This window comes from Episyrphus balteatus, chromosome 4 (assembly GCF_945859705.1).
Source record: "Episyrphus balteatus chromosome 4, idEpiBalt1.1, whole genome shotgun sequence".
In the NCBI taxonomy this organism is placed as follows: Eukaryota; Metazoa; Arthropoda; class Insecta; order Diptera; family Syrphidae; genus Episyrphus; species Episyrphus balteatus.
Genome location: NC_079137.1, coordinates 71,297,371 through 71,322,974, shown reverse-complemented (window position 1 = coordinate 71,322,974; position 25,604 = coordinate 71,297,371).

Below are 25,604 nucleotides of genomic sequence, written 5' to 3'. Positions count from 1 at the left end.
GATTTGTATCTCCCAACGCCACATCTGTTGTGTTGAATATCCTTTAATATTTAAATTTCCTAAACTGTAAATATAAGCAGAAGAAGATTTTGAAATTTTTTTTTTTATTTAAAACAAAGTCTCACTCTGTCTCTCTTAAATTTGTTTGTTTGGAATTTATTTGAATAAAATAGCATGTTGAATTTATTATGATGTTTAAAAATAAAGTGTATATCCTTGAAAAATCTTCTTTTGCGCATTGTTTCCATAATATAATAATTCCTTTTCCAAGTTTAACCCCATGGTTACACTCACTTTTGAGTCTCTTCTATACCCTCTCTAGGCTCTGTCTGATTTGAAATAAAAAAGAGAGACGAAGACAAAGTCATAATTTCTCATCACGAAATCCTCACCTGGAGTTGATGAATTAATTTTGTATAATTAAAACATTCACTGTGTTTAAAATTTTAACTCTGTTAGCAGAAGAGTGTAAGTGTGGGTGTGTCCTCAAGGGAATGAATTATTATTTGTTCATGCAGCAACACCTTTCAACACTTTCATCAAAAACACACAACAAATGCAGGTATGGGTGGTAGAATATTTCTCTCTAGGTGGTTTATATAGCAAAAAGGAGGTATTATTATAATACACCTAGTCTGGTCTTTGTTTATAGCAAGGATATCAAAAATATTAAAATAAAATATGGGCTGGGAATACGTTTTTCTTTGAATGGGTTGTGGATTTTATCGTATTATTTTATAAAGGTATTCTATTTTAAAGTGATGGTTGTTAAATGAAATTCAAATTAAAAGAAAAATGTAGACTTGATTCTATTTTTGGAAGAACATGGAATTTAACATTTTTCCTTGTCGTTTTAATTTTTTTTTTTTTTTAGGTGTAAATTAATTTTTATTAGGGTGAAAACAGAGATGTTTTATGAAATAATTATTTTATTCACTGACTGATAGTTAATATTAGAAAACCACTGACAAAATGTAAAAGTTTAATGTTTTTATTTGTTAAACAGCAATTTTTTAATGACCACTATAATTTAATCAATTCCACAGTATTTTAAGTAAAATTTAATTTACAATTTTTTTTTCTTCGAAGAAAAATCATAACGAAAAATAAAGTGAAATTTTGCTTTGTATGTTGGTTTTCATTAAATTGTTTAATTTCAATTTAACCTCAAAGCTCTGTTAAAATTATTACAATTAGGGATTTGGTGCGCTATACCATTGCTCCAGATACTGCTAAAGGTGTCATTAGCGTACTGTAATTTACTCAAATAATGTCTAATAACTTGGTATTTGGTCTAATGCATTCAGGGTTGTAAAAATATCAAATTGAAAAAATGCATTTGAAATTAAAAAAAAAGTTAACGGGTAGGTGGTGACAGTTATCAGAAAAATAATAAAAAAAAATCGCAGCCATATATTTTGTGAGTTATGGGCATTTGAAAAAAAGTCCAAAAAATGGTCACCCAGTGACGGTTTTTCATGTGCAGTGACTACAAATCTTAATTTTGCTCAATTTTTTCTTTTGTTACGGAACCTTGAATAACCCTGCTACCAAATGTATTCAAAAATGTTAACTCAGCTGCATCAGTTTTAAAGCAAATCTTACTTTTTTCCCAACTAAGTACTAAAAAATGTTACATGACTCTAATTCAATGAACCGTAGTGTAAAAAAAAATGCACTACGATGTTTTGGCAAGTTACCTTAAAAGTTGGTGTGGTCAATTCTCTTTTCAAAATGGTATAACATTGTTGAGAATATTCCATAAATAACCGAGATAAAATTTATATTCTTTTTAAATACTCGTCGAATTTCATCTTTAAATTTTTTTTATTATAATATAAGATCAAAAAGTTAAATTTTTAAGAAATTCGACGAGTTAAAAAAAAAAAATATTTAATGCACACATTTTGCATTGAATTTCTGTTTTCAATGTAGACAATTTTTTATTTGCAATACAAAAAATTTTTTTCAATGCAAAATATTTTTATTTGAAATAAAAATTTTTATTTTAATGCAAATTTTTTTAATTTGCAATAAATTTTTTTTTAGATAATGGAGAGCAAATGCATTAAGAATAAAATGATTTTTTACAACCCTGAATGCATTTTTGAGCTTTCTCATTATTGTTGAATGCATCACTTGGGATAGCCGAAATTCACCCCAAATTTTTAAACACGACTCTGTCAACTGTTCTGCCTTTCCTAATTTGCAATTTCAATAATGTTCAAATGTCTAGTATACAGGGTGTCCCAAAATTACTTAGGTACTTTTGGGACAACCTGAATATATAAATGTTTTAAAGCTAACTCAAATCATTCCCCTTCCCAAAAATGCTAAAGGTGATGAATTTAGGCCTATTCCAGCATTTATATTCCTATCAAAGGTCTTTTCTTGTTCTTATTTTTTAAGCTTTTGGAAAATTTTGCTGTTTCACTAACTGCTATTAGGATTGTCTGTTTCGATATGTGAAATGAGGATACTTTTTTATATACCGCAAAGAATTTTTTATTTTTTAATATTTTTTATAAAAAAAAAAAACAGAGAAGAGGTTAGCCTTGGATTTGTTTTTCGAACTTTTGGAAAATAATGATTTTTAAAGGATTTGGGGAAAATTTTTAAAAATGCATTTTTTTTTCGAATTTCAAAAACAAAGACGTTTTTAAATTTCAACCGTTTAATTTAGTGTTTGAAAACATTCTAACAACACTTTATTAATTATATAAGCATTTGAATTACACGTGCAACACGTGTAAACATACGGATTTCTTGTATAAACCTTTACTTAACCCAACCGTGCATCATCGTCACACGAAATCCATATGATTATTTTTGATTGGCCCAAAAATAAGGTCGCTAAGTTGTAGAGAAAATATCCGAAAGAAAAAACCATAAATGAGGAATATTCTACGTAATTTTCGCAAAACGCTGTCCGTAAAACACTACGATATTCCCTGAAATCGAGATAGGAAGTTGGTGTGGGAGAGATGTGGATATGGTTGTAGGTTGTTATTATTATGTGTCCGTGTGTCCAATTAACCCAAATAGCCAAACTCAACAGGACGACACGTATTTATTCTCGTTGTCATATGTGTCGTCGTAGGTATTGGGGTTTTATTTACCCTACCTACATCTCTCCATAGAGTCCCGCAAAATCGGACGTGAGCTTTGAAAACATTTCTCTGATGGTCCTTTAGTCTCTCTTCGTAGGTTATATCGAGGTACCTAGTTTGTAACCGCGTATAGAGAGGATGTCCTTCCCTATCCCGAGCGTACTGCGGCCATGCGGCAGTCAAATTGTGTTATTATTTGTAAGCTGATTAAGGGAATTTCATGATGCTTGACGACTATAACTGTATTTTGGGAGAGTGTGTTGGTATATAAGAGTGGTGGTGGGAATTTAGGCTTTACGCAAACGGAATTATATTTTGCATAAGATTGTTATGGAAATTTGGAATTATATTTTGCAAATAGCCTTTCCTAATCGAATGAGAGTTAAAGGTTACACAAGAAATATAATTAGCAAAGCCTTATGCGCTTTGTGAAACATTAATGTTGTTTTGGTTTCGGTTAATGAATAGAGCTCTAATCCCCTTTTATACAGAGTTTCAAAGTGTTTTGATATAATAATTTTGACTGTGTTTTGATTGGTTTCTATTGGAAATAGTTGATTGAAAAGGACTGTAATATGTCATAGCTTAATGGACATTGTTTTGAAAATACGTTTCTAAAAACCTCTAAATCCCACCCTAAAAATCTATTGCGAGTCAAAGTTGGTAAGGTTTTTTTAAATTCTTTAATAAATCCTTTTTCACGTGACAAACTATTTAAAAAAAAAACATCCTTTCAACCATATCGTTTAGTTATTTAAATTTATTGATTGCTATATCGTCAACATAAGGTTGTTACCTTAAAAACATTTGGGTCAATGCAATAACAAAACAAAATAAAAAAAAATTATCCAATTAAAGTGTCATAATCATTTTACATATACCAAAATGAATTGGTTTTCCCAATAATTGAGAACGACAGGAACAATAATTTTTTTTTTTTTTTCATTCAACTTTTCTTCATCAGTGGGTGTCATCATCGAATGCAAGCACCAGCACGTTAACCAATTTGTGTTTAACATCAGAGTCACAAATATAAAATTCGAACAAAAATATTGTATTGTCAACTAATTTTTTTGTATTGACAATTGGCGGGTATTGGTAATTTTTGTGGTTTGGTTTGTTGGTATGGTAAAGGACATATTGGCTAAGGAACATGCGGGTTTATGACCCAAAAAGTCGGCCAAAAATGTAATGTGAATCAAAATTTTGATTTATTCATAAAAAATTTTCAGAAAAAAAAAAATTAAGTAGTAAGTATCTTTTTTTTAGTAGAACATTTAAGTTGTTCATTAATATCAAAAAAATTGTTTGAAAAAAAAAACAAGTCAGATCGTTTAAAGAAAAAATAATTTTCTAAAAAAAATAAAATTAAGTATGTATACCATCTTTTAAAAAATATTAATCAGCACTTAAAAACAAAGTTCTGAAAAAATTCATCAAAATGTTTTGAAATTCTTTAAAAAATTAAACAAAAACATAAAAATTAATTTTCAAAAAAAAAAATTAACATTTTTCAAAAAAAAAAATGATTTATTTTTTAGTTTTAACATTTAAATTACTAACATATTTTTGTGCAAATATTTTCGTAAAGATCGGTTTTGTCAACTTGTAATTTATTTAGTCAGACAATTATTGTTCTACGACAGGTAACGTTAAAATAATACATAAAGATAAAAAAATATTTTTTTTTTAAATTTCAAAAGTATGACTTTTGGTACCCACTATTGTTTTGAAATGTTCTGTCAAGAGAACTCAAAATAACTCTCTTATTTTTAGTTTTTATTACATTCAATATCAAATTGTTGAAACAAACATTAAAAGTTTAATATTAAATGGTCAACGTGGCGTATACGTAACATTTTTGAAGTGAAAACTTCTTTAGTATCGTAGTGATTTGAAACAAGATGAAACGAAAACGCGACACGACTTCAACTTGTTATAACTTTTTTGTTTTAATAGATAGATGAATGAAATTCAAAATTATTAGATAACGGTAAAAAGATGTTCTTTTCCAACATACGTTATATCTATTGATCTAGTGCACATACAAATTTGATTTAACTTTAATACGCATGCTGATAACATAATCTTTTATTTGATATATCACACATAACGTTACGTGCTCTACAAGTTACACAATCTTAAATTGAAAAAAATTGAAACATACCTCAAAACACCTGTGGAGATCTGTTGGCGATGACTCAGTCTGGAAATTCGACATGGTTGACTTTAAAAAATTCTAGCTTCTCTTGTAGACATCTTTGAAATAAGATTTGTGCATCAATATACAAGGTGAAACAATAAGCTTTCACATGGTATAAAATTTTTTATAGGTTGTCAAACAAAAAAATTGATTTAATTGCATGAGAACATAAAAATAAATATTTTTTTTGCTTTTTGAATGAAACTTCATCGAGTTCAAAAAATTCTAGCTCTTTTTGTAGATGTCTCATAGACCTGATCGATATATATATTTTGAGCTTAGACAATAAGCTTTCAGAAGATATAAAATTTATATAGGTTGTCATATAAAAAACATGGATTTGAAGGTGAAAGAATAAAAATAGGTAGATTTTTTCTATTTTTTTTTTTTGCAAGAAAAATGATTTTTTAAGGTTTCACTTCTATCACGTGTGAATTGCACACATGATTTTTTTTTTTAATTTTTACTTGCTGCTTCAGATTTGTTTTTCTTCACAAATAAATCAAACCAGTTGATCTTTGGTCAATTAAAATTTAAAAAGTGAATTGATGACCCTTTTTGATTTGAATATGTCCAAGCAGTAATAAAATGTTGTATCCAACTTTTGATAAAAAGTACCCCAATGTACCTACGATATTGTTGATACAATCATTGATTATAAAAATAAAATTTATATGGAAATTACAGGTTGTTCTTTTTTGTTTATATATAAAAACAAAAGTGTATACTTATTTATTTATGTATTGGTTGTGACAGTAATTGCCTTTTGATTTTTTATTGCAATGCCATTGCATGTTGTTGGAATGTGACTTTGTTCTTTAGGCAGTTTTTTGTTTTTATTTCGAACTCGGCAAAAAATAAAATTCCTGGAATAAAATTACACAAAAATGTTACAATTCATTGTTTTTTGTTAATACACTGCCGGTCATCTGAATACGTCCACATTTTAGTTCATCTTATTTTTAGCCTGGCTTGGTATTTATTGCAATGGTACATATTTTTTACATACGTAACGAGAGAACATCTTTATGCGCTTAACTTAGGAGAAAAAAAATTGTCTTGGGACCTACAGTTCTTCTCACACGGTAGCTAGACAAAATGTATTCATAAAAACAAGTATATTTTTTGACTCATCTGAATAGACTCAAAAGCAAAAATGTTAATAAATGATGAGTTGCATGGGTCAGTTGGACTCAAAATTGTGTCTGTCAATAGATCTGATTGTCTATAACCTATAAGGACGAAAACGGCTCGAAAAAATCATTAGGCGCGGGAAAAATGGCGAAAATAAAAGAAGTCTTTGAATTAGGCCGAAATCAACGATGCATTGGGACAAAAATTAACAAAAGCTAAAATTTAGTATGCAGTTATTCGCGCAATATCCAAGGGTATAGAAACAACATTTACAATCGAAGTTGCTTAGCCACAACATTGGCCGATAGATGTGCAATGATCTGAACAGCATGACTTCGCGCTAAAAATTAAGCTGAAAACCGGTATGAAATGCAGTTTAACGACGGCAAAACGGGTTGTCAGAAGTGGTAAACATTTGAGAAGAACAAATCTTCGCAAAAACTACCACTTTACAAACCACGAAAAGAAACTCGCCTCCAATAATAAAAAAAAAAACATGTCGTGAAAGTCGAATTTCCAACCGGTGATTTTACAAAGGAAAAAAATGAATTAAGTTAACCCTGAGGTCTAAATTCCTATTTGTATGACCTTCGTAGAGAGAAGGATTATTTTAAGTTGTCTGCATAACTGTGAAGGGAGTGTCATTAAGTGCAAGCTATTTTTTTCTACAAAACTTTCGATCTGCAATTTCTAACACAGTTTTTTTTACTATTGGAGGCGAGTTTCTTTTCGTGGTTTGTAAAGTGGTAGTTTTTGCGAAGATTTGTTCTTCTCAAATGTTTACCACTTCTGACAACCCGTTTTGCCGTCGTTAAACTGCATTTCATACCGGTTTTCAGCTTAATTTTTAGCGCGAAGTCATGCTGTTCAGATCATTGCACATCTATCGGCCAATGTTGTGGCTAAGCAACTTCGATTGTAAATGTTGTTTCTATACCCTTGGATATTGCGCGAATAACTGCATACTAAATTTTAGCTTTTGTTAATTTTTGTCCCAATGCATCGTTGATTTCGGCCTAATTCAAAGACTTCTTTTATTTTCGCCATTTTTCCCGCGCCTAATGATTTTTTCGAGCCGTTTTCGTCCTTATAGGTTATAGACAATCAGATTTATTGACAGACACAATTTTGAGTCCAACTGACCCATGCAACTCATCATTTATTAACATTTTTGCTTTTGAGTCTATTCAGATGAGTCAAAAAATATACTTGTTTTTATGAATACATTTTGTCTAGCTACCGTGTGAGAAGAACGGTAGGTCCCAAGACAATTTTTTTTCTCCTAAGCTAAGCGCATAAAGATGTTCTCTCGTTACGTATGTAAAAAATATGTACCATTGCAATAAATACCAAGCCAGGCTAAAAATAAGATGAACTAAAATGTGGACGTATTCAGATGACCGGCAGTGTATTTTGTTAATATTTAAAAAATTTTTTCTAAATCAACTAAATTTTACCAGAAGATTTTTTAAAGACTAGAGATAATTTTCTAACATTTTTAATTTTTTTGAATGGACAAAAAACTGTCATAAACTTTTCTTATTACATGTATTTGCTTATTTTTTTTTTTGTCTTAATTCTTTCAACTCTTAAGTGCTTTCATTTATAATCCTTTCAATAATATTTACATAAAATGTCATCAACGCAAACATAACCACAATCGATGGTCAAAGTTTCTAAATTTCTAAATGCAAACTTACCTGCAGAGAAAAAGCAAAGCAAAAAAAAAATGTCTGAGAAATCCTAGATTTTTTTTCTGTTTTTCCATCTTTCTTTAAATATTGACACAAAAACCAAGAGTTTTCTTTCTTCATATTAAATTACAAGAAAATAAACGAAAACCAGACAAAAAAAATAAAAAGAAAATCTCCATTCATAAAAGTTGAAAGAATTTTCTGTAAATTTTAGGTACACAACGCGAAAAGCAGTGAACAAAAAAAATATAATAAAAAAACATCAACTTTCTTGTCCTATGCATTCTTTTCTTTTGGGTATTATTATAAGAGGTATTTTGTCACGTTCAAGAAAATGCTCTTTTCACGTTCCATAACTTTTATAAATTTTATGCAGAATATTCTTATACCAACAACTACAACAACAACAACAAATTACTTCCTTTTTGAAGGAAATTATGGTAAGGTTTATTTTTTAAGTTTTATGGTGCTGAACTGAAAAAAAGTGGCCATGAGGTTTTAAAGAGAGGCAGATAATTTGGAGGTATAAAAAGTTCAAATTTAATCAAATTTTTAAAAGCAAACAATTTGACTGAGGTTATATTGATCTATTCAAATTAAATTATAATACAAATGTTATGTTTAAACTTAAAGCTCAATGCATGATTGAAATTACAAATATTTTTTTTTTGCAATTTCGAAAAAAAATCCAAGGTTAACCCATTGCCAAAAAAATGCATTTTTCAAAATTTTCTCCAAAACCGTCGAGTTAGGCACCAAGAGAAATGTCTCTTTAAACTCTATTCATGACTAAAATTAAAAACCATTACTTTTTGGAATTTCGAAAAAAAGCAAAATTAACGCCTTTTCGATCTGCATAATCTATCTGTTAGACGTCGAAAGAATCGTCTCTTTCAAAAAAAAAAAAAGGTTAACCCCATTTCGAAAAAAAAATGCATTTTTTTAAATTTCCTCCAAATCCATCGAATTAGACACCAAAATAAAGGCCTTTTTAAGCCTTATTCATGACTAAAATAACAAATCAAATTTTTCTGGAATTTCGAAAAAATCCATTTCTAAAAATTTCCTCCAAATCCATCGAGTTAGACTTAAAAAGAAAGGTCTCTTGAAACTCTATTCATGACTGAAATTACAAATCAATTATTTTTTTTATAGAATTTCGCTAAAAAAATTCAATTTGCTGAAAAAAATTCACCTATAAAAATGCCTCAAATGCTCAAATCCTCAAAATAATATTAAAATTTATCTGAAATAATAAACAAAACGGACAAATTGCAAACTCCCTCGAAAGCTCTTCTTAATTTGCTAATTTATTTTCCAATATTTTATAGTCTCGTTCGTCCATCCAGCACACACCTTCTCAAGCAATTTGTTTAATAATTTCCACACTAATACCCTGATGAAAAACAAACTAATCCGTTCTCGGCTATTTTCTGTGGTATGTTTGAGTTTCCTTGCGGTTCAGTGAGAGTTCGTGCAAAGAGGACTTCTTAATCCTAGATAATTGAGCTCCTCTATATCGTTAGATAATGCAAAGTAATTTTTACTTTTTTTTTCATCTACTTGTTTTAATTTTTTTTTTTTCATTCTTCTTCTTTTTCTAAGAAAGACAAAGTGCAAACAAAGAATAAAGCCTTAAATTAATTATTTGCAATATATATATCCCCTCCTTGCATTGTGTTTCGAAATGAACGAAGGACGGACCTCTTATTCGTTGCATATTCGTTTAATCTCTACAAAATGCATAGTTTGTGAGACAGCAAATTAATATTATCAAACCTGAAGTAGCTAGGTAGTTTGTTTGTATTTTTAACTCGCTTCATCATACTCAACATTCTTTTGTTTTATACATTTCTAAAGAATGACCTCAACCGCAAGCAAAAATGTCAAAAGGATTTAAGTGTGGTATCTATTCAGGTGCAAATTGCATAGAGAAATAATTGTTTTGTTCTTCTTTAGGGATGGAATTAAAATTGAAATTAAAAAATGGAAATTATGAACTGAATTTAACAAATGTGTGAAAGCTTAAGATTGTTAAACTGCAATTATATTAAGATGATTGATCTACTGAAATTGTCTTTTCCAATGCACTCAAATGAAGTAGTAGTCAGATCCAATTAGCGAAAACTATTTTAATTTGTTGTTGTGTGGAAGTGATTCTAAAATAAAAGCTATTGCAATGTTTTTTTTAGATTTGGAAAATATGCTGATCACCTTTTATAGTAAGAGGATTTCTTACAATAATTTGACAGTTTTTTCAAAATGTTTACAATTTTTTTTTCATTGAATATTAGAAGTTTTACTTTAATCAATGATGGAAAACATTTTTGGTCAATTAATAGTACAGGAAAGATAGACTTTTTCGTAGAACGAAATATGGGACGGCTGAATTTTTTCAAATCTGAAAGAAAGGTATTAGAAAAGCATAAGTCCTGGTTTTTGGGATGTTAACCTCCTGGCGAAATCCGCCATTTTGAAAAACACGAATCCGTCTATATCTACTAAACTATTGCCTTGATTGATTAATATACTTAACCAAAGTTGCAGGTAATATAAATATCTTTTCTTGCGTTCATTTACTATTTTTCAGCGAGGAAAACAATTTTTAGGTTTTGTTGTTTTATTTTTTATGATTGTAATATAATTTTTTAGCATCATAAAAGTTGTAGAGCATTATTCTGTCCTCTATTTTGGAACCTTCATTTGTTAAAAAAAATTTGAAGCTTTTAAGTATTCTCAGCTATTCAGCGCTATAGCAGCGCGAATACCGTGGAATAAAGTTTGCAAGCTACAAAACTACAAATGATGAGGTTATTGTATATTATATTTTTTGAATGCAAAGTAAAATGTTTTGGTTTTCACGAATTTGAATCTGATTTGCAAAATTGTGAAATTCGGTTTCTGTTTTCAAAAAAATTAGTTGAGTTTGATAAAGTCTGCACAAAAAATATGTAGTAACTAACTACGTATACGGAGAAAACAGACCACATAGAATTAAACCGATCGCACCTTAATTTAAGCGGATTTCTGCATGGTTTTTTGCTTAGATGACTTTCACCTTAAATTAAGGTGACATCACCTTAAGTTAAGGTTAAAAGTCACATTTATTTCTTGAATGTGCAAATTAAAAAAAAAAAAAAACAAAACAACTAGCAGCCACTGGGGAATGAACCTACAACTTTTGGGTTACTAGGCCAGTGCCTTACCACTGTGCTATCATACTGTTGGAAATGAGTATGATAAACTGCAAGTTAGTAAAGCTAAAGTGTTACTATAATTTTAAAATTTTTATTTTTGGTCGGTTTTTTTAAGATGAACATTCACATTAAAATAAGATGATGAAGTTCACATTAAATTTAACTGAGTTTAAGTGGAATCACCTTATTTTAAGCGGTTATCACCTTATTTTAAGGTTATGAAATTTAATGGGCGCCATCATCTTATTTTAAGGTGAAAGTTTTTTATCCGTGTTTAGGTACTCCCAGGCCTCCAATTCCCAGAATTATTGTACTAGTTCCTTTTGAAAATATTGTAATAGTGTAAACTGTGTTACTAAATTTAATTGGGTCACAGCTCAAAATATTCGTGCCCGACATTCATTCTCTCTAAATAAGTTTCCTAAAATCGATGCATGTTTCGATTATTTTTTTTTTTTTTTTACAAAGAATAGCATTCTTTCGAAAGAACTTTTATTAAGTATCGAAATTAAAACAAAAGCAATTACTGCAGCTCTTTCCTTTACCCTTACACCCATTCTTTTCAATCAATTAAAAAAAAAAAACTTTTCTGACAAAATAATAATAATAATTGAAAGACTTTCAATAATAATTGAGTGATTTGTCCATTTTCTCCATTTAATGGCTCTCACTTTGAACTTGTGAGTTATTATTTTTTTTTTCTTTGTCAAGATTTCAAACAAAAGACTTCAATTCCATTTTAACTGGGTCAAAACCTTATTGTTTTAATAACCATTTCGTATAATCTGTAAGTTTTACCCACTTCAGAACCAAGCTACATTGCCACAATTAACAAGAACTTTTAAGTTTTTTTTAATTCTTATTTTTTTTGTATTTTGTGTTGACTTTTGTTGATCAATTCATTTTGTTGTTTTTGTTAAAATGTATGGATGGTTTCGAAATCTTTTAGCATGGTTTTGCACTTTTCCATTCTGAGTGCTTTCTCAGATGGTGCAATTTACGTAAAGAGACATTATTATGAAATACACCAAGATGGATAACAACAATGCACACTTTTTTTTTAGTTTGTTAAAAAAATAATGAATAATGTTCGTTCAGTTCGACTATATTATTGAGTATTAACGTACTCATAATTTATGAGTTCTGATGACTCTTAAGAGTCTTTTGCAATATTGGTTCAATTTTAATTACAAATACAAGCCTTCACCAGAGACACACATTCTCTATACAACTTGACTGTTAATTGCAATTTTGATATTTTAATTAATCTAATTAAATATTTATCAAAATACAAACAAATAAAAATTTAATACAAAAAAAAAAAAAAATAATAATGTACAAATTAATTAGCTCTAGTAAATTTTGTTGTATTTGGACAAAGAGATATAGTGCCGAAGTTTATTAATCAGTTTTTTTTTTGTGTTAAACAATTGAGAAAGGTGGAGTGTTCTTTATTTTGCATATAAATTGGATTTTTAATTGAATTTATTGTAAAAAATTATGTGAACTTACAGTGACTTTGTGAGTTAATCATTCTTCAGCCATGATAATTCTCAGATAAACACAAAAGGCCTAAAATAATAAAATACACTACTGGGTCTCACGTATTTGCTCCAATGCTAAAAATAGCTTTTATTTTAATGCTTTCTATGATAAAAAAAAAACTACTGAAAATAATAATTTAATTCTATAAAGGAATTTCACCAGCGATACACAAAATTTAAGAAACATAATTTTTAAATTAATGAAAAACCGTTTTCAATAATTTTTATTGCAAAAAAAGTATGTCTGTCCTATGATTTCTTGTATAAAAAGGAAGTTTTAGAAAAAAATAATTTAAAATCGTTGGAATTTTCAAAAACGAAGTTGATACCTAGGCCATTTTGAAAAAAAATAATTAATTTACACTTAAAAACGAAATTTCAAAGTATTTAAAAAAATTGATTTAAAAAATAAAAAATTTAGAATTATTTTTTAAAAATCAAAAAAATATGTTTTTGAAAATTTTCTAAAATTTTGACGAAGAAAAAAATAACAAAAATAATAAAAAATTATTAAAATTATTTTAATTTTAAGTAGAGTGATTGAATATAATTCAATATAAGTTCAAGTGACCTCAACTCCAAAAATTTATAAAGCGTTTCGCCCAGCTACGACAGTGGGCTCATCAGTTAGATCTGTCGTACCCTTACGGGCATACATTTTCTAAGTATCTGAATTTTAACAAATTCCCTTAGAATATTATAATTCACAGTATATTCATGCTGTGAGTTTTATATAGTGTCGGTAAACGCATCGACCAAAATAAGGCGTCTTAGTAAGGGTACGACAGATCTAACTGATGAGCCCACTGTCGTACCTGGGCGAAACGCTTTATAAATTTTTGAAGTTGAGGTCACTTGAACTTATATTGAATTTTGATATTACAGTTATTTAAACGCTTTTGTATTAATATTTTGCAATGAAATCGGGTTAGTCGTGTACGAGATATTTAGAAAACCAAAAAAGCGTTCTATGTTAGATACCGTTAATAATGTTTCAAACATTTTTTTGAAAATCATTATTAACGGTATATGCCATAAAACGGTTTTTTTTAATCCGATTTGCTCCGAAACTGCTTATTCGATTTCAACGAAACTTTTTGTGATGAAGCATTTACATAATTTTAATATAAGCCAAGAATAAAATTTCTAAAAAAAATAATATTTGGATTTTTTAAAATATTTTGAAATTTTTTTTTTTGAAAAATCAAATTTTCGAATATACGGGACATTGAAATTTTGTTTTTAGATGTTGATAAGTGATTTCTACAAAATGACATACCAATTTTATTTTAAAACTTTTTTTCCAAAAAATTATTTATAAAAAATTAGTTTTTAAAAAAACGGCTCCAACGATTTAAAAATTTTTTTTTCTAAAAATGCATCTTAATATATCAATCAAAACTGCATACCTACTTGTTTTGTGTAGCAATTTGATTTTAGATTTTATTTAATTTTTTTAAAAACGAATTTTATGTTTTTTTTAAATATTTTTTTTTTATAAACCTACATTTCTCAAATGTCTATATAATAATGTTTCAAACATTTTTTACCGACTTCCAAGATAAGAAAAGTTTTGAAATGCCAAACGAAAGTCTAAATAGCAATAAAAAAAATAATAAAATAATATAAAGAACGTAAGCCTATACAAATGCGATTTTAGTGTTTTTGACGTGAAAACGTCTTATAAATCGATGAACCATGGCAGCCACCACAAAAAAGTGAAGCCATTTTCTAACGTTAAACTCTAGCACTTTCGCAGTGCGGCAAAAAATTTCAATTAAAAATTAAAAATAAACTATTAGAGATACAAAAATCTTCTATAGCTTATTTGAAAGATAATAATCTAAAGCTAAATCCAAATTAAGGATTTTTAAAAATTCCGTCATTTAATAGGGTAAACAGGGGTAAAACGGAAAGATGAAATTTGGACTAAAATCTAACCGCGAAGTCGTAGAGAATTGATTTTTTTTTCCAATAGATATGTGAGATTAATTTAAGAATAATTGCATTTAAGAAAAAATTCTAAAAAAAATTTGAAACTAACGTATAACGTTTTGTTTGAACGTTGTACACGTGTTGGGGCTATGACAAAATGATGATTTTGGGTAAAGGAAATTTTTTTTGACAATTTAAAAGATGCCAGGTTAAAGATGAGGGGAAAAAAATTAAGCGTCTGATACGGACTTTTTTTTACAACTGTCTGCGTTTCGAAACATGAATTTTTGAAAAACACCTTGTTTTTAGGGGTATTTTTGGGTAATTTTTGATTTTTAGCTTTTTTTTGGAGCGTTCAAAAAATCTCAAACTTAAAGGACTTGTAGGTTTTGGCATTATGCATACATGTACAAAAACTTTAGTGAGTTTTGACTGAATAACGGAAGAAACAAGTTTTTAAAAAACACGTTCTTTTACCGTTTTTAACCGATTTTCATCGTTTTGTTGATGTCTCATAGACCTGATCGATATATATATTTTGAGCTAAGATAATAAGCTTTTAGGTGGTATAAAATTTTTTATAAGTTTTAAATGAAAAAAATGGAATTAATGACGTGAGAAGATAAAAATTCATGTTTTTTTTTTGCTTTTTTTTGATGAAAATGATTGTTTTCAATAAATTATTTGTATACTTTTTGCGCATTGTAAAAATTAAAAAATGGTTTTATTCTTAAGAAGAAATACTTGGCTTTTAAATTGCATATTTTTTTTGTAAAATAAAAAAAAATTAATATAATGAGAAAATAAAAAAGGTATACTTTTTTTAGCTTTTTCTTGTAAATTATGATTGTTTGAAAAAAGTAAACGCTTCAATTGACTCATTTTAAACAAAAGCACACAACCTATTTTCTGACGACGTTATCACGTAAAATTATCGCCCGTAAACCGGCTTTACAGACAACCTCTTTTTTAGCATTAAGTAGGGTTGCCGAGTTCTTGTCTGCATTTGCGAGGTGGCACCCTACATTTTTTAGATACAAGAGAAGCTACAACATGAAGTATGTTATAGCCCTTAAATCCATCAAATATTATATACTTTGGATTGAAAACAAATGATTTTAGTGTTTTTTAACATTTGAATAGGGTTGCCGAGTACTTGTCTGCAGTTGCGAGGTGGCGCCCAACGTTTTTTTTCATAGATAAAGAGAGTATTACCTATATAAAATATGGTGTATTTCTTAGCTTTCTAGTGCATACAAAGTTGTACTGTTTTGTTCGAAGAAGATTTTTGTCAGTGTTGTTTTCATTTGAATAGGGTTGCCACATTTGTAGGTCACGATCTTTATATTATTTTATTATTATTTTTTTTTTTGCTATTTAAACTTTCGTTTGGCATTTAAAAATTTTTGTTATCCGGCCAACCAACAAAGATATGAATGTATTAGTTATTTGACAATTTTTCCTTTAAAATAGGGTTGCCACATATAAGTTCCCATTTTAGAAGTGGCAACCCTATTGTTTTTATTTTCAGTACAACCAATTTTAACCTCTAACCTTATGAGCTAAGTAACAACTCGACGCGAAGGTAAAAAAAAAGGATACAACCAGATACCTATGGAGGAAATGTATGGATCGAAAATAAATACAAAATAAGAAATTGCGTTAATAAATTCTCAAAATTCAAATTAACCAAAAAACCAAACGAAAACTCATTTACCGCCATGCCATCATTATATATTCAACTTTATTGAATACTATCTCCCTGAATCTCGCATCTATAGAAATAATTCCAAACCCCAAACCCGGCTATTCAACATACACACAAATGTACATATTAGGGTGGGTCAAAAAAATCGAAATTTTTTTTTTGATTTGGTACTCCGAAAAATCGATTGCTAGACCCCTCTAGAATATACACACCAAATATGAGCTCTTTATATTAATGGGAAGGTCCTCCGCTTTGCAATTTTCCATTTTTACATCAAGCTTCTACTAAAAAAAAATAATTTTTTTATTAATTGACTTTTTAGCAAATTTCTTTTCATATTCTTGTAGGAAATTGAACGCTCTACAAAAAAGGCCTTAAACACTTTTTTCGTTTATCTAACCGTTGAATAGATATTTGAGGTCCAAAAATCGAGAAAATCTTTAAAAATTCGTTTTTTGTTCTTAATTTTGTAACAAATTGAAAAATTATAATGATCAAACGCGCAAGACACATTCTTGTTGGTAATTGATTGCTCCACAAAAAAGGTCTTATTAACTTTTTTCATTAATCTAACCATTCTAAAAATATTCGAGGTCAAAGTTAAAAAAAATATAAAAACATTTTATATTTTTAAAAAATTTCTAATTCACTGAAACTTTATTATTTTCAAATTAGCAAGATATATTCTTGTAGGGGCTTAAACGTTCTACAAAAAATTCCCTGGAATGAAATTGATTACTTTAACCGTTTAGAAGATATTCGTATCCAAATCGCAATGCCTACGGGTCATAAGAAAACTATTGAAATCAGTGAGCATTGGTTTGGATACAAATATCTTCTAAACGGTTAAAGCAATCAATTTCATTCCAAGGAATTTTTTGTAGAACGTTTAAGCCCCTACAAGAATATATCTTGCTAATTTGAAAATAATGAAGTTTCAGTGAATTAGAAATTTTTTAAAAATATAAAATGTTTTTATATTTTTTTTTAACTTTGACCTCGAATATTTTTAGAATGGTTAGATTAATGAAAAAAGTTAATAAGACCATTTTTGTGGAGCAATCAATTACCAACAAGAATGTGTCTTGTGCGTTTGATCATTATAATTTTTCAATTTGTTACAAAATTAAGAACAAAAAACGAATTTTTAAAGATTTTCTCGATTTTTGGACCTCAAATATCTATTCAACGGTTAGATAAACGAAAAAAGTGTATAAGGCCTTTTTTGTAGAGCGTTCAATTTCCTACAAGAATATGAAAAGAAATTTGCTAAAAAGTCAATTAATAAAAAAATTATTTTTTTTTAGTAGAAGCTTGATGTAAAAATGGAAAATTGTAAAGCGGAGGACCTTCCCATTAATATAAAGAGCTCATATTTGGTATGTATATTCTAGAGGGGTCTAGCAATCGATTTTTCGGAGTACCAATTCAAAAAAAAGAATTTCGATTTTTTTGACCCACCCTAGTACATATATGAGCCCGCAATTTTAGGTATATTAATGTAAAATTTTCCATCAAAATAATGTCATCCGCCATTTCAATTCCGGTTGGTTCTTCATCAATAAGTATAGACTCGGAACCAAAATTTGGGGCCAGAACCAGGACAATTAATGCTGCCCAATCAGCCAACTAGTATAATGGCTATATGGCTAGCCAAAAAGTGAGCGCACCCACACCATCAACATTCTATATAGAGTATAGATTGTGTGTGTTTTCGTGCAATTTCCAATCTTCATGCCATTAGAGGTTTCACGCAAATTCGTTTGTGATTTGCATAGATTTGCCATTTATTAAACACACCACCGCCACCGCCGCCGACTGACTGGCTAATAATGGTTTCAAATTAATTGCAAAACGTGATTAAAATTCTCAATTAAAATGTGCATTATATAATTATAATATATTTTTGGGGCAACTATCTCTCGCTGTTGCAATGTCAAAACTAGCTATTATTTACGAATTTATAATAGATATATTTTTGAGGATAGGTATCTATTAATTAAGCTGCTTTTTGAAAGGTTTGTTTTTTTTCGGTTTTGTTGAAGTTCTTCAGACATTCGTTTAGGATGTTAATTTATTTATTTAATTTCAAATGTCACAAAAATTATTACTTAAATGAAGTTTATGGTTTTTTTGGGTAAACAATTATTTACCAAAACTAATTAGCTTGTTCAGTGGTTAATGATAAATTAGGTATTTGATAAAAATGAAGATCGATTGGTTTTGATATTATACAATTAAAAATGATAGAAAATTTGCATTACGTTATTATTGGTAAAATTGAATATTTTGAAATGGAACGATAATATCAATTTTAAATGTTCGGAGGTAGTACAAGTAATAGTACCTACCTACATAAAATCAAGAAACAAAAAAAAAAAAATTGTTACACTCATGAAACTTGGCAAAAAGTTTGCTTTTGGGATAAAAACCAAGTACAAAAAAGTCTATAAAAAAAGTTGTGTGGAAAGGTGTTTTTTCGTGGAAAAGAGGGAGGGGGTGAAGGTCAAAAATATACTGATAAAAATTGTTTGTCGAATATCATCATATGACACATGTTTTCAAGGTATTTTTGGATGCTGAATCTAATGACATAAAAATAAAGAAAGTACGATTGCTGTAAGAAAAGTTATTGCCGATTAAAAACAAGGTTGCTTGTTTTTTGACTTCAACAGGTAAAATATAACCGAAACCCATGTGAAAAACATGCTACACTGACAATATTGGGGATGAAGGTTTAAGATAAAGCAGTGACAAAGGATTCATAAAGTTTTTAAAAATATTTTTGGTGATAGGGTGTTATTTTGGTGGGTTGAGTTGTGTGTGAGAAAGGTATCATAACAGCTGACTTATATTTTATTAATTTTTAAAACTTGGTGAAAAAGTTTTGGTTGGTATGAGAATTAAGAATCTATAAAGTGTACAAAACTATCTTTAGTGAAAGGGTGTTTTTTTTTTTTAGAAATGATGAAATTCGGAATTAGTACCTACCACAAAAACTAGGAAAAAATTGTTACATCAATGAAAATTGTTAAAAATGTTTCATTTATAACAGAAACCAAGAACACAAAAAGTCAATACAAATATTTTAGGTTAAAGGGTGTTTTTTTGGGAAATAGGGAAAAATGGTACAAATCGTACAGTTACGAAATTCATTAAATATGTTCTCTTTCCCATGGGAATTACGAATAAAAGGAATCTAGAAACAAGAATCTAAAGTGTCTTTAAAAACATCATGGAGTTTTTTTGAGTGAAAACAAAAATGATGGGTCACCCTAATGAAATTTGGTAAAAACATTGAATTTGGGATAGAAAGCAAGAATAAAGAGTTTTCATAAAAAAAATGTTGGCTTTTTGGGACCAATTATCTACAGATTTTACTGTCTCTTCGAAAAAAACATCCTTTCACCAAAATTTTTGTATAGACTTCTTTTGTACTTGGTTCTTATCCCAAAAGCAAACTTTTTGCCAAATTTCATGAGTGTAATAATTTTTATTTTTTAAATGCCTATTTTAACTGTACTAAGATTGTACATTTCAAAATCGATATCAATATTATAATTATTGTACCTAACTGTTATTCAGTTTTGTTTTTGTATTTGATTAATATGTAGTCGAGACAATTTAGTAAAATTAAAAAAATAATCATGAAAACGTATTTTTCGCGAAACAAATTATTTTTGTTTGTTTTTCATGGAATATGTTCGAGTTCATCTCCTCAATTAGGAAAAGTGGACCCGTTAATGCAGCCTAGAGTGACCGCAACTCCCATAGAAAAATTTTTTTTGTCGATTTTTTTGTTTGGGGAACCCAATAAAATGTTCAGCTTTTGCAGATTTTTAGATAGCCAAAATTTAAGCTCTATTGGATAAGTCTAAATGGTGCCGACACTCGTTCAAAGTATCAAAAATCACTGTTTTTGTCGCTGTTTTGCAAAGAAAATTGGCTCTAGCTCCCAAACAGATGTGGCTATTTTCACTTTTTATATATTAAATTAAAGGTAGTGTTTTTACACATTATTCAGATGCTAAATTTATCGAGTCTTACTTAAAAAAAGCTATATTGTGTTCAAATTAAAATTTCAGTACTGACCTAAAAAAAGAGATGAGGTCCAAACTCTGTTAACAATGAAACTTTCTATGTTATAGATTGATGTAAGGTATCGAAATGCTTCTAGTATATTTAGCCCTCTGTAGGCACACCTCTTTTTTGCAAATTTGGTTTATACCTTTTCATGGCGCTAGAACTTTTTTGGGTCTCACTATTTTATGGAGAATCATATATGAAATTGATGTAGAATTTGCCGAGGAATTCGAATACTGTATTCACAATTCCAAAAAAATGTATTTTCACCCTTATAAAGACACTTTTCTGTGACCACTTTTCATTTTCGTCCTGCCAAATTGGCACCCGTGTGCCGACAGAGGGTTATGGCAACTGAAAAAAAGTTTGCAGTAAAAAAAAAAAGTATATTGCAATCGAAAAATATTTGCAAACAGAAAAGTATTTATTGCATTATGCATTAAAAAAAATTTTGTTGCAACTGAAAATATTTTCATTGAAAGTAAATTTTTTATTAGGGGTATTCACGTAAACGCGGAAAATAAACAGAAACTGTAGAAACCGTAGAATTTTCTATCGGTAGAAATGAGCTGTCAAAATTTGTATGGGAAAAATATTCTGCAAATCATAGAATTTTATCTCACAAATTTGAAGCAGAAACCGTAGAAAAAAATCTGATTAATTTTGGGTGTGTTCAATCACCTATCGGATAGGCTATCTGGGTTACCCTTACCCGTATCTGGAAAAAATCTTTTTGAACGCGATTTATGTCTTATTATTCAGATAACCACAAATAAAATATGTTAATACTGAAAAAAAGAATATTATTTTATCTGAGCAAATTATATTTTTTTTTATTGTTGCATAGTATTTGCAAAATTAGCTTGACTTTATTTTTTTAATTGAACAAATTTTATAAGTTAAATTTGACGTTTAACAAACAGCTGTTTGTTTCCCTGTTTACGCAATTATTTTCTGCTGGGGTGTTCATTTAAACCTTTTGCGGAATTTTCTATTTTTCTGCAAAGTAGAAAATTATCTCGTTACGTGAATACCCTTATTGTAAATTAAAATATTTTGCATTAAAAACAAAACTATTGCAAATAAAATAACTGGACGACTGGGGTCGCACGTACTTGCTCTTGCAGGTCAAAGCACTTTTATGTTAGTCTACTTGTAGATTATAAGAGCTGCCTCTATGTTAATTTTTAAGAAATTTGGTTTATGTAGAGGAAGAGCCGACATGGAAACTAAATTTTTGTTAAATAAAAATTTTTTTTTGTTATTTGACTTTTTTGAGAAAAACTAAAAATGCAGTTTTTTTGCAATTTCTTTGAATATTACTTATGCAAACATTAATCAAAATCGTTAGAGCCGTTTTCGAGAAAATTGCAATAACTCGAAAATTTGTATGGGAGCTATACGTTCTAAGCGAGATATTAAAAAACAAAAAAAAAAAAACAATTTTGGAAATTACGAAAAAAACATCTATACCAAATTTCAAGATAATCCGTTCATCCGTTTAGGTTGTAGCTACTTGTACAGATGGACGCACCGACTCCGACGCACAGACCGATGCGCAACGGACGTCATGACAAAACCCACTTTTTTGTACTTCTCTACCATCGTAATATTAGTTTTGATTAAAACCTCGAAATTTTTTTTTTGCCCTATTGAGCAAGTAATACAAATTTCTGCATTGAAAAAACAATTAAATATTTTTTGGTAAATTACACATAAGGAGCATATTAATTCTAATTTTATAAAAAATATTTATTGCAAATAAAAAATTTTAGTATTAAAAAAAAAATCAATGCAAAATGTGTTTAAATATTTTTTTTTTTAATATTCGTCGAATTTCTCAGAATTTTTGACTATTTTGGCCTTACATTGTTACATTAAGTTCAATATTATAGTTGAATATCTTCAAATAAGATGTAACGGGTCTAACGTTAGGAAATCACACCCTTTACAGCCAAAATTGTAAAAATTCGACGAATATTAAAAAAAAAATATATATAAACACATTTTGCATTGATTTTTTTAATAATATTATTTTTTATTTGCAATAAATATTTTTTATAAAATTAGAATTAATATGCTCCTCAGGTGTTATTTACCAATTCATATTATTAGTGCAGCATTGAACTTTGTTTCAAAAATTTTTGATTTTTTCTCGCTGAATTTAAACCTTTTTACCCAAAAACAAGATGGAACGCTTTTTTGATTACTACTAAGCTCATTTTCTAACGTATACTGTTTTGAATACCTTATCTTTTTTTTTCAAAAAAAGTTATAAGATAACCCAACATAAAAAATACAAATGAATTTATAACCTCCGCCGACTTGCAACAAAGTCGGTTAAAAACCTTTTATTTAGACGCTTATTCTGGCCTCAACTTTGAGAACAAAAAAAAAATCCAGTTTTTTGTTTGTATTCCCCACTTCCTATCTACCAAAGTTTTTATATTTTGTCAAGAAATGGCTAATCAAATGATTTTTGATTCCAAAAAGGTTCAAGGTTTGTGTCAAAAAATCTAATCTTGGACTTGAATTTTATTAACAGCTTTAGCTTGTTATAGCAGGCACACAGAAAAAGGGCCCATTTTTTCGCATTTTTTACATCATCGTTAAAATTTATAATTGAAGAAACTAATCTTCAATTAGTTAAATATTGATCCTTATTGAAACAAATTCCTGTAATATATCCTGAAAAAGAAATTAGTAAAATAAAAAAACATGACTAAATTAAAAATGTTCTTTTTTTTTATTTAAATTAATTATAACCAATAAATTTATGCTGCAGGTGAAGAAAGCTGCCAAGCAAATAATGATGGTTATAAATTTTGTACAAAGGTGTTATATTACCTTCTATACTCTATTCTGCAATACCTTAAAAGTTCTATAATGAAGCTCTGCGATATTTTTCTCTTTAATGCTCTGCTCTCTTTCATATGCTAAGTTTGGAATTTTTTTTCATATGGAAAAATAACCTAGCCATCATATATGTACCTATACCTGAAAGTACATACATAGATTTACGTGTGAACATGTGAAGCAATCATCCCGCTGGATGCCACCGTGCCGTTCGTTGTGGGAAGTAGGATGTTAATGAATCTTCATACACAAAGGAAGGAGTTCAATTGACTTCCTCTTTAGGAAGCAATTAAGCTAGCCATAAATCTCAACGCAAGACTTTGTATGTACATAGGTGAGGTATAGGCTGAATGAATAATTATGTGAGTATATATGTATATTCTGTTAGAACATCGGTCGTCGTCATAGGTTTAGATGGGCGTTGTCGTCGTTGTTCCAGGAAAATGAGATTTTCTCATAAAGAAATTACAAAAAAAATATTTAAAAAAAAAACAGATTTGAGATGAAAAGCAATTGCATTTTTTTTTTAAGAGTTTTTCAAAGGCAAAATCAATAACTTCACTGAGATTAATAAATTTATAATAACTTACCCTTAAAGGATGGTATTCTGCATACTGGATTTTAGTGTCTGCGATGGTTAATTTCAAAGGCTAATATTTGTTTCTAAATTCAGGGTTTTGCAGAGAAAAGCAAAACAAAAGCGCGTTTTCAAAAGTGACAAGCGTAACTTTTCAAAAATGACGAGCGTCAGTTTTCAACAAGTGACGCGCTTCAGTTTTCAAAGGTCACGCACGTCACTTTTCAAAAAACACACGCGTCAGTTTTAAAAACTGACACGCTTCACTTTTAAAACTTTTTGAAAAGATTTTAAGGTCTTACCGAAAAAATCGATACAAGTTATTGAAGCTTTTTGACGTGATAACGTCTTATAAATCGATGAACCATGGAAGCCACCACAAAAAAAGTGACACCATTTTCTAACGTTCCACTCTCGCACTGCGAATGGAGCAAAATATTTCAATTCAAAATTAAAAATAAACTATTAGAGATACAAAAATTTTCTATAGCTTAATTGAAAGATAATAACCTAAAGCTTAATCCAAATGAAGGATTTTTAAAAATTGCGTCATTTAACAGGGTAAACAGGTGTAAAACGGAAAGATGAAATTTGGGCTGAAATCTAAACGCGAAGTCGTAGAGAATTGATTTTTTTTTTGCTATAGATAGATGAGACTAATTTAAGAATAATTGTATTTAAGAAAAAAATTGAAACTAAGCTATAACGTTTTGTTTGAACGTTGTACACGTTTTGGGGCTATGACAAAATGATGATTTTGGGTTAAGGAATTTTTTTTTTTTGACAATTCTAAAGATGCTAGGTGAAAGATCAGGGAAACAAAATGAGACGTCTAATTACGGATTTTTTTCCAACACTCTGGATTTCGAAATATGAATTTTTGAAAAACACCTTGTTTTTTAGGGGTATTTTTGGGTAATTTTTTATTTTTATCTTTTTTTTGGAGCGTTCAAAATCTCAAACTTATAGGACATGTAGGAGTAATGATAGACCATGACTACGACTATATGTTCACGAAGTTTCAATCATTTTCGTAAACACAATTTTGAGATAACTGTAAAATAAAATTTTAGAATTCTTTTGACCAAGAGCAGATAGAAATATTATTAAACTTATATGAGCATCCTGATACAATTACCTTTCATTTGGTATATCACACATAACGGTAGACTAACTACAAACTACACAATGTTGAATTAAGAAACTTGCGAAAAATCTCAAAACACCAGTGGAGATCTGTTGCGCCATGAACAGCCACCAGTGTGGGAAGTACCGTAATCTCAGTCTGGAAATTCGACATGGTTAACTTTAAAAAATTCTGACTTCTCTTGTAGGCATATTTGAATAGAGATTGATACGTCATATAAAAGCTGAAATAATAAGCTTTCACATGGTGTATATTTTTTTTATAAGTTGTCAAACAAAAAAATTGATTCCATAGCCAGAGAACATAAAAATAAATGTTTTTTTTTTTTGCTTTTTTTGATAAAAATGATTGTTTTCAATAAATTATTTTTATACTTTTTGCGCATTGTAAAAATTAAAAAATGGTTTTATTCTTAA